Here is an 8,930-nt window from a genome sequence, read left to right on the forward strand (position 1 = left end):
CAGGTCTGCGCGGGTCTGGCGTCCCCTGCTCGTCTGCTGGAGGCTCTGGTGCAAGCTTCCGGGCAGTGGCGAGCCTGGTGCCCTCCTCTCGCGTGGCACCAGCAGACAAGCTGTTCGTCCCTCGTGGGGTGCTGCTGCTTCTCTGTAACCTCGAGGTTCGCCAGGCTGGAGCAAGCTTGCCAGACGATGGTGATTAGCACCTACTCCAGCCGCGCCAACAGGATCACTTCCGGGATCCCACTCCTCACACCAGTGTGGCATTAGGCAGACCAAGGCATCGCAGGAGCAGAGAGAGACACAGGGACTCACTTGCCGGTAGTCCTGAAAAGGACTACGTCGGGCACCCAATGAGCACTGAACCAATTACCCATGGTGGAAGCACAAGGTTGTCAGACGCCGAACTGCAAGATGCACACATGGTGGGAGATTTACGTAAGCTAATTACACATGAAGATCGGACAGAGTAAACACAAAACACGGGCAAACACACATGTGACAATAGGGAAATGTAACCATTAACAACAACAACACAACAAGGGCTATTTACAACTTGTATGCGGGGCAAGCTAGGGCATGTGCCTTGCCAGTGCTACACTATATTTTGCGAATTATTATATGATCCAAAGTAGTTGGGAGTGAGTGTTTGTGTTGCTTGGTTACAGTTAACAGTTGGCTGGTGGGAACTATATTTTTTGCGGAGGTTATTACTGTTTACTTATAAATGCTACTCCATGAACTTTTTTATAAAAACATACCATAACATAGCAAGTCGTGCGATTGTACCCCAATATATCACAGGTGTGATATATTGACCTGCGGCCCTGTGCCTACGACCGAATCACAGCTGCGTTTCTTATGTTGTTGCTTAAATATACTAGGACAGCACACTATTGGAAAATTTCCAAGTATTGCCATGTGATTTTGTTGTAATAAATATTGGGGTATTTATTAAGCAAAAATGGAGCTCAACATAAATTTCTCACAAACCTGTCTAGAAGTGATTTAAACATATAATACAAAAATAATGATAGTCTAGGAGAACATGCTCGTGCAAAATTAGCGGTGGAAAATTTAAACCGATTTTTTAAACACACTAGATTATCTTGAAAAGGAATAATTATTAAAATTGCAAAGCCTGCTAATTTTTTCTTCCTATGACAGAGTAAAAATGTTTTAGCGAAACGTAACCCCCCTGCAGTTTAACACGTGACATTGTCCAGCTGAATTTCACGCTGAAGGCATTTTTTTTTTTTTACGAAAAATAATAGAATTAATCACTGTTTCACCCCAAAACTTGGTGTGCTTAGATCATTTTCTTTGAAGATTACATAAATAAATGCCTTTTCATTTAATACTCGTCGTACACCCCTCCCACCCCAACCCACACCACACACACATAGACACACATTTGCAATCCTCATTCAGTGTCCGGGTCAATCTGACCCAATCATAATATTTGGTGTGGAAAGAGTTAAAACAGACACATCAGTGGCCTGTACCACGAAGCGGAGTTACTGGCTTATCGGGGTAACTTGTTGGACTTAATGTACCACAGTTTAAATGGAATATTCGTTCACTTACATTTTGCCCAGACTACTTAAATCCAACAAGTTACCCCGATAAGCCAGTAACCTGGCTTCGTAGTACAGGCCTCAGGTTTATCAAGTGTGCAGAAACAGACACATGCACATACAAACCAAAAATGTTTTAATACATTATTTTCTTACTACAGACGCTCCTCTACTTAGGAATGAGATACGTTCTGAATGGCCATTCGTAACTTGAAATGTTCGTAAGTCATTATTCAACATCATTTTAAGGGTATACTCAAGTACAAAGAACTAGGATGCTGGGAGTACGCAAGCTATGCTCCTGTGCAGCGGGAATTGTGGCCAGAAATTGTACTAGGAGGAATGGGTGCGCAGAAAAAAAAAAATGATGTTGCAGACAGGAAACGGGAGCCCAAATTAACACAATTTGGACTTACAGTCCTCTTTGTTCATATGTCTGAAAGTTCGTAAGTAGAGGAGCATCTGTATATATTGCTCAAATATCACCTGATTTCCTATCCTCTCCTACCTCTTGTGGTAGAACCTGCTACATTCACAGAATATCTCACAAGCTGACTATGAGAGGATGGTCAAAAACTGATAAATAGCAATGCATTCTTATCTGCACATTGTCAGATTGCCAAAAGGCTTTGCTCAAACAACATCTCCAATGAGGGAACCACTTTGCTCTGCAGCTAAAATAATACATATTGTACCTGGGCCCACAAGGATGGCAGTGAATTATGTCCATGACATACACTCAGTGACCAAAAAAGTTAGGCTCCCAGATGGAGTGGTGCAAATGAAATGAATCTGCATGTGGTGAAAGGTGATGTGACTGTATCGCAATGAGTATAACATCAGATCAAATGGAAAACAGAGTTGGCAGTATGGGCACACTGCAGGTCCCATACCAGTAGGGTGTAGAACCCACCCACCCCTCCACCGGCCCTGGATATATGAAGCGATACAGTGCGGAATGGAGTCATACAGTCATTGTGTCCTCTCCTGCGACAAATTGACCCACAGGTGTTGTAACTGGCCCTTGAGAACCTGCAGATTGGCACTGGGTCTGATTTGATGTCTAAGCTGATCCCACACATGTTCGATTGGGGAAAGATCAGGGGACCTGTTGGACCACGTGAGGACCTCAACATGACGCAGGTAGTCCAAAGACACATGTGCCATATGTGGACAGGTGTTGCTTTGTTGAAAGACTGTACCAGGGTGCTGTCTCAGGAAGGGTAAGACATTCAGATGCAGGATGTCTCTGAGACAGCGTTGTGCCATCAGGGTCCCGCAAATCACTACAAGAGATGACCTGAAGTCATACTCTATGGCTTCCAGTGCCATGATGCGAGGAGTAATGCTGGTGTTTCTCTCCACAACACTGGCAGTATTGGTCCTCTCCCTTCGGCGCCGGCATACGTGCACATGGCGGTCATCCATGGTAATAAAGAACCGAGATTCATCACTAAACATGGCAAGACACCACTCATCATCAGTCCATGCCTGCCGGTTACGGCACCACTTCAAACACAGCTATCTGTGCTGGTGTTAACGGCAGCCTATGCATGGGATGGTGAACCCATAGTCTGATTGATGCCAGTCGTCGAGATACAGTGTGGGATGACATGGGGTATTTTAGAGAGTGCAATACCTGTGTCTGGATGGCAGCCGCAGATGTCAGGGGGTTAGATAATTCTTGGCACACAATACGATGATCCTCCTTTGGTGTGGTCTGTCTTGGGCGAAAGGAACCTTCACGATGTGTGTGAGTGCCCTCGCGTGCCCATTGGTTCCAACATCGAGTGACTGTGACATCTGCATGACCACCCAGCCTCATGCAAACTCACAATGCGAACTCAAGTGCTGGTAATGTTGTCTAATGCGTCTACAAGGCACCCTCTGTGTCTGGTGGCTGGAGGTGCTAGCTCCTTGCAAATGAAATAATTTACATTCCCATCCCTATACTGCATGTGTACCAAATTATATCCAAATCGGACCATTACTTCCAGGTGCTTAACTTTTTTGTCACTGAGAATAAAATCATTTGAACCACTGATTCCAAACTCAGTTCAGAAAATCTTTCTGTATATGACCAACCTTGACAGAAGATGTTTTATACAATTACATGCCTACTTTGGGATCCTCACCCTTGCAAGAATCTGCAAAAGGGGAGTCAACGGATAGAATGTGGGATTCTGAGAAAGGTAGACCTATTTTCCGAGCAATAATGTCCTCGCAGAGCTTCTGTATATTTTCAAGAGTTATCATATTTGACAAATGGGAAACAAAACCTGCTAGACAACTCGGCAGCAATAGGAACTGTGTGGGAGAAGTGGGTTGAGCTTCCACTTTGTATAATCCTGGATCCAAAGTGACTGTGGATGATCAACTTATTGGATTTAGAGGCCTCTGCCATTTCAGGCAGTATATGCCATCCAGCCCTGCAATATGCAAAATAAAAATGTTGGCTGCATGTGATGCCACTTCCTCCTATGCATGGAACATTCAAATCTACACAGTTAAGGCAGAAGATGGCACCTCAGAGAGAGACCAGAAAATGTGGGTGATGTTAGGCTTGATGCAGGGCCTCAGTAGCCACAGCATCACCTGTGATATTTTTTTTACATCATTTCACCTGTGACAAGAACTATTCAAATGTATGCTGACTATAGTTAGAAGAGACAGACAAAACAAAACCAGAGCTGATAAAAGAGATTGAGGCACTGTGAAGACATATAGACAGACATAGTGTTTCATTTGTCAAAATCAGGGCATAATTGTTGTTGACCCCTAAAATGCCATTTTGTAAGTAGTGGTTCTGTTTGTGATGAATAAAATCATTCCTCCAGCATTATTTATAATTATTTTGTTGTTTTTGTCAAAATAAATGGAAATATTCAGGTTTTGTTGGTCTGTGGTCCTATTTTTTATTAATAACCATCATTTACTGTGTGTAAACAATACATATTTTTCTTTGAATATACTAAAGATACAGATTTGAATATACTAAAAAATACCATTTTGTATAGTTGTACTACTTAAAACTTGCAGATATACTTTAAAATCACAGATTTGTTCCAGGTGAATTTGACCCATGCCACACCCACGAATGAGGCAATATCTGGACATCTAGAAACATGGGATTGTATAATGTCCATACAGTATATATGTAAGAAAATGTCTGATCTCAATCTAGCTGACAAACGATGCAAGAATTACCTGTACATAACATGCAATGTTGGTATCAATACAGACGCTCCTCTACTTACGAACTTTCTACTTAGGAACTTTCAGACATACGAACAAAGAGGACTGTAAGTCCAAATTGTGTTCAATGAGTTCCCATTTCCTGTCTGCAACATCTTTTTTTTTCTGCGCACCAATTCCTCCTAGTAAAATTTCTGGCCACAATTCCCGCTGCGCAGCAGCATCGTGTTTGTACTCCCAGTATCCTAGATCTTTGTACTTGCATATACCCTTAAAATGATGTTGAATAACGACTTGCGAACGGCCGTTCGGAACGTATCTCGTTCACAAGTAGAGGAGTGTCTGTATTGCACATCGCCCAGTCCTATGATATACTATTGCCATTTTTCAAATTCAATACAAAATACCCCACCTCGCATTGTGACCTCCTTCAGTGTTGGTACCAATTTTTTATGCCAGTGGAAAACCAATACCTTGAAGTACCGTACCTTTGGTATTTTCTTAAAGTACCAAAAATATGGTGCCTGGCTCAGTGGAAAAGCGCCCTTTTATGTACTGTGCACTGGCAACCCATCCAAGGTGTTCCCCTGCCTTGTTTTCTGTGCTGCCTGGGACAGGCTCCAGCCCTTCCCATGACCCTAACCAGGATAAGTGCATGGAAAATGGATTTATTATGCTAAATCTCCAATAAAATATACTGGAGACAGAGAGGGGCCATGAAATGTGTTATTGTTGTTGTAGTTCTACCTTCATCTGAGAGAGTGTAATAAGAGAAATACAAAAATAATGTTTAAATTCTGATATAGGATGATGTTCATTCTGATGCAGGTCTTGGTGTAGAAGCTGCAAAAAATGGCAGTACTTTTAATGAGGACAATGCCAGCATTTGACAGACTTCTGAACCCAGTGTTACACCAGCTTGGGTAAATCTTTGCCAGACAGGGCTTTGGTCTTGGAAAAACATTTAAAGAGTAATCATGGAGTCGGGTGCTTTGAGGACCAGCATAAGCCCATGTGAAAATATCCCCCAGGTGCTTTTCTTTTCTGAAATTCTTAAACAAATAGAGATGAATGGAAAGTATCTGGGTTTGGGGGGTGTATGTGAGAGAAAATATTTATGCTTAAATCACCAATGTTATGTACAGTTTGGTTCATTTTCTACTTGTAGCTTTGAGCAGAGCTATTTCCTGCCTGAGGCCCTTTAGATAAATTGCACCATCTGAGCTATGAACTCCACTACACTGGCTTTGTGGATAACACTAATATGCTAAGCTCTCTGTCTGAGAGCTGGACCTTTGTTCAGTTACACACTGGAGTGTATAAGGGTTAACTATGATGCTACAATGCATACATGTGTTTGGGTGTACATATTGTCGCTGTCTGATATCCACTTTTTGATGATTGTGGCTTTTTACTATAGATGCAAAACCTCCATTCTCCTCTGTCTACTAAGGTTGTTTGACAACTAATTGACCAATGAAAAGATTTCATGAAGTCATGTATTTAACTAGCTTATACAGCATTTTTGAGCTAGCTATCATTTGCGTTCATGATGGTAATTTGTATGGATTACTTTATATCACTAATTTTAGCAACTTAATGTTTATGGTAGCTAGCTGACATCATTCAAGATTCAAAGCGTTGTCATATGTAGAAAAGAGCTTTTCTCTGTGCAATGAAATTCTTTCTTTGCTGTCCACACAAAATGCCAAGGTACAATATAATACTTTGAAGCGTAATGTGCAAAAAATTACAGTATGAGGTAGGTGATGATGTCCATTAATCATACTCCTGTCGGCTGTTAAGGAATCTAATGGCAGTGGGGAAGAAGGAGTTGTTGAGTCGAGAGGTTCTAGATTTCACACTTCTGTACCTGAGGGCAGAAGTGTGAACAGTCCGTGTTGGGGGTGTTTGTGAATGGAGGAAGATCTCCACTGGACTCTGCGATGGTAGATGCTCTAAAAAGAGGGCAGTCCTGATGATCTTCTTCGCAGTCTTCACCACTCTCTGCAGGCGTTTGCAGTCCATAGCTGTAGTGCTGCCGTACCACTCGGTGATGCAGCTGGTCAATGTGCTCTCCACAATGCAGCTGTAGAAGTTGCTGAGGATCTTGATTGATATACTGAACTTCTTCAGCCTCCTCAGGAAGTACAGCTGCTGTTGAGCCTTCTTGACCAGCTGTGTGTTGTTCATTGTCCAGGTGAGGTCCTCACTGATGTGGACGCCCAGGTACATAAAGCTGCTCACCCTCTCCACTTCAAGCTCCCGGATGAACAGTGGCTGATGAGACCTCCTCCTCTTCCTCATGTCCACTATCATAACCTTTGTCTGGTCCATGTTGAGGTTTAGGTTGTTGTCCTCACCCCATGACACCAAACCAGCCACCTCTCTCCTGTAGGCCACTTCATCCCCTCCAGTGATGCGACCGATTACTGTGGTGTCATCCGCGAACTTCAAAATGATGTTGTCTTTGTGGGAGGCGACACAGTCGTGGGTAAACAGGGTGTAGAGGATGGGGCTGAGGACACAACCCTGTGGGATGCCAGTATTTGTGGTGATGCTGGCTGAAGTCCTTTTACCGATCCTGACAGACTGAGGTCTGCCAGTCAAAAAGTCCAGGAGCCAGTCGCAGAGGGTGTGGTGCAGGCCAAGTGTGGTCAGTTTGTGGGTGAGTTTGTGGGGGATGACCATGTTGAAGGCGGAGCTGTAATCAACAAAGAGCATCCTGATGTAGGAGTCTTTGTTTTCCAGGTGGGAATAATGATGGGCAGCAGTGATGGCGTCTGATGTGGACCTATTGGGCCGGTAAGCATACTGCAGGAGGTCCAGAGTGTCTGGGATGTTGCTCTGGATGTGAGCCAGCACCACTCTCTCAAAACATTTAGAGATGATTGGAGTGAGTGCTACTGGTCTTTAGTCGTTCATGCAGGTGGTTGTGCTTTTATCGGGGAGGGGGACAGTGGTTGTGGTCTTGAAGCAGGTGGGAACGATGCTCTGGCTGAGTGAAAGGTTGAAGATTGAGGTGAGAACATCAGCCAGTTAGTTGGCACATGCTTTGAGGGCGCGCCCAGGGATGTTATCTGGTTCTGCTGCTTTGTGGGAGTTGATCTTCATCAGTGCTTTTTGTACCTGGTCTGTTGAGACTGTTGGTAGGGGGGAGGGGGATCGGGTGGTCTGGGAGGTCTGGGTGCATGCATGCCTCCTCTCTGTGCTGTGGCTGGGGGTCTCAAAGCAGGTGTAGAAGGTGTTGAGATCATTCAGCAGGCTGCCTGCAAAGGTGATGGTTCTGGTGGTGGCCCTGTACTCTATGATGTGCTGCAGGCCTTGCCACATCCTCCCGGGGTCGGCAGAAGAATAGAAGCCATCCAGCTTCTCCCTGTACTGCCTCTTTGCCGCTGTGATGACTTTCCTCAATCCGTATTTCACAGCCTTGTACTCGATCTCATTTCCTGATCTAAATGCAAGAAAGCGAGTACGCAGCATGTGTCATACCTGACTGTTAATCCACGGCTTTCTGGAGGAACTTTCTGACTTGTGTGGTGGGCACGATATTGTCAAAACAAGTGCTAATGTACCCAGCTATGTGCTCAGCATAGACCTGTATGTTAACAGAATAGTCCTCCATAGTGGCTGCAGTTTTGAACACATCCCAGTCTGTCTGAGTCCTGCAGGATGCTCTCAGTCTCTGGGGTCATAGTTTCACAAGTTTGGTGATAAGGTTTGATTGTTTTAGTCTCTGTCTGTAAGCCGGGTACATGAACAGTGAAATGGGGTCTGACTGTCCGAAGTGGGGGCACGGTGCAGCCCTGTATGCGCCACGTATGTTACTGTAAACATGATCCAAGGTGTTCTTGTCATGGGTGGGAATGTCCAGGTGTTGGTAATATTTGGGAAGTACAGTCCGTAAGTTGCACTGGTTGAAGTCGCCAGCGACGATGAAAACAGCATCTGTATGAGTTGTCTCTAACGTGCTGATGACATCGTGGAGTTTGCCGAACGCTGCTGTGGAGTTAGCTCGTGGCGGGATGTAAACAGCGGCCAAAAACAAAGCTGAGAATTCCCTCGGTAGATAGTAGGGGTGGGATTTCAGCAGTAAAAACTCCATGTCTGGCGAACAGTACTTATAGACAGTCTGTACAGCACCACGAGTTGTTGATAATTGCA

This window comes from Paramormyrops kingsleyae, chromosome 3 (genome assembly GCF_048594095.1).
Source record: "Paramormyrops kingsleyae isolate MSU_618 chromosome 3, PKINGS_0.4, whole genome shotgun sequence".
In the NCBI taxonomy this organism is placed as follows: Eukaryota; Metazoa; Chordata; class Actinopteri; order Osteoglossiformes; family Mormyridae; genus Paramormyrops; species Paramormyrops kingsleyae.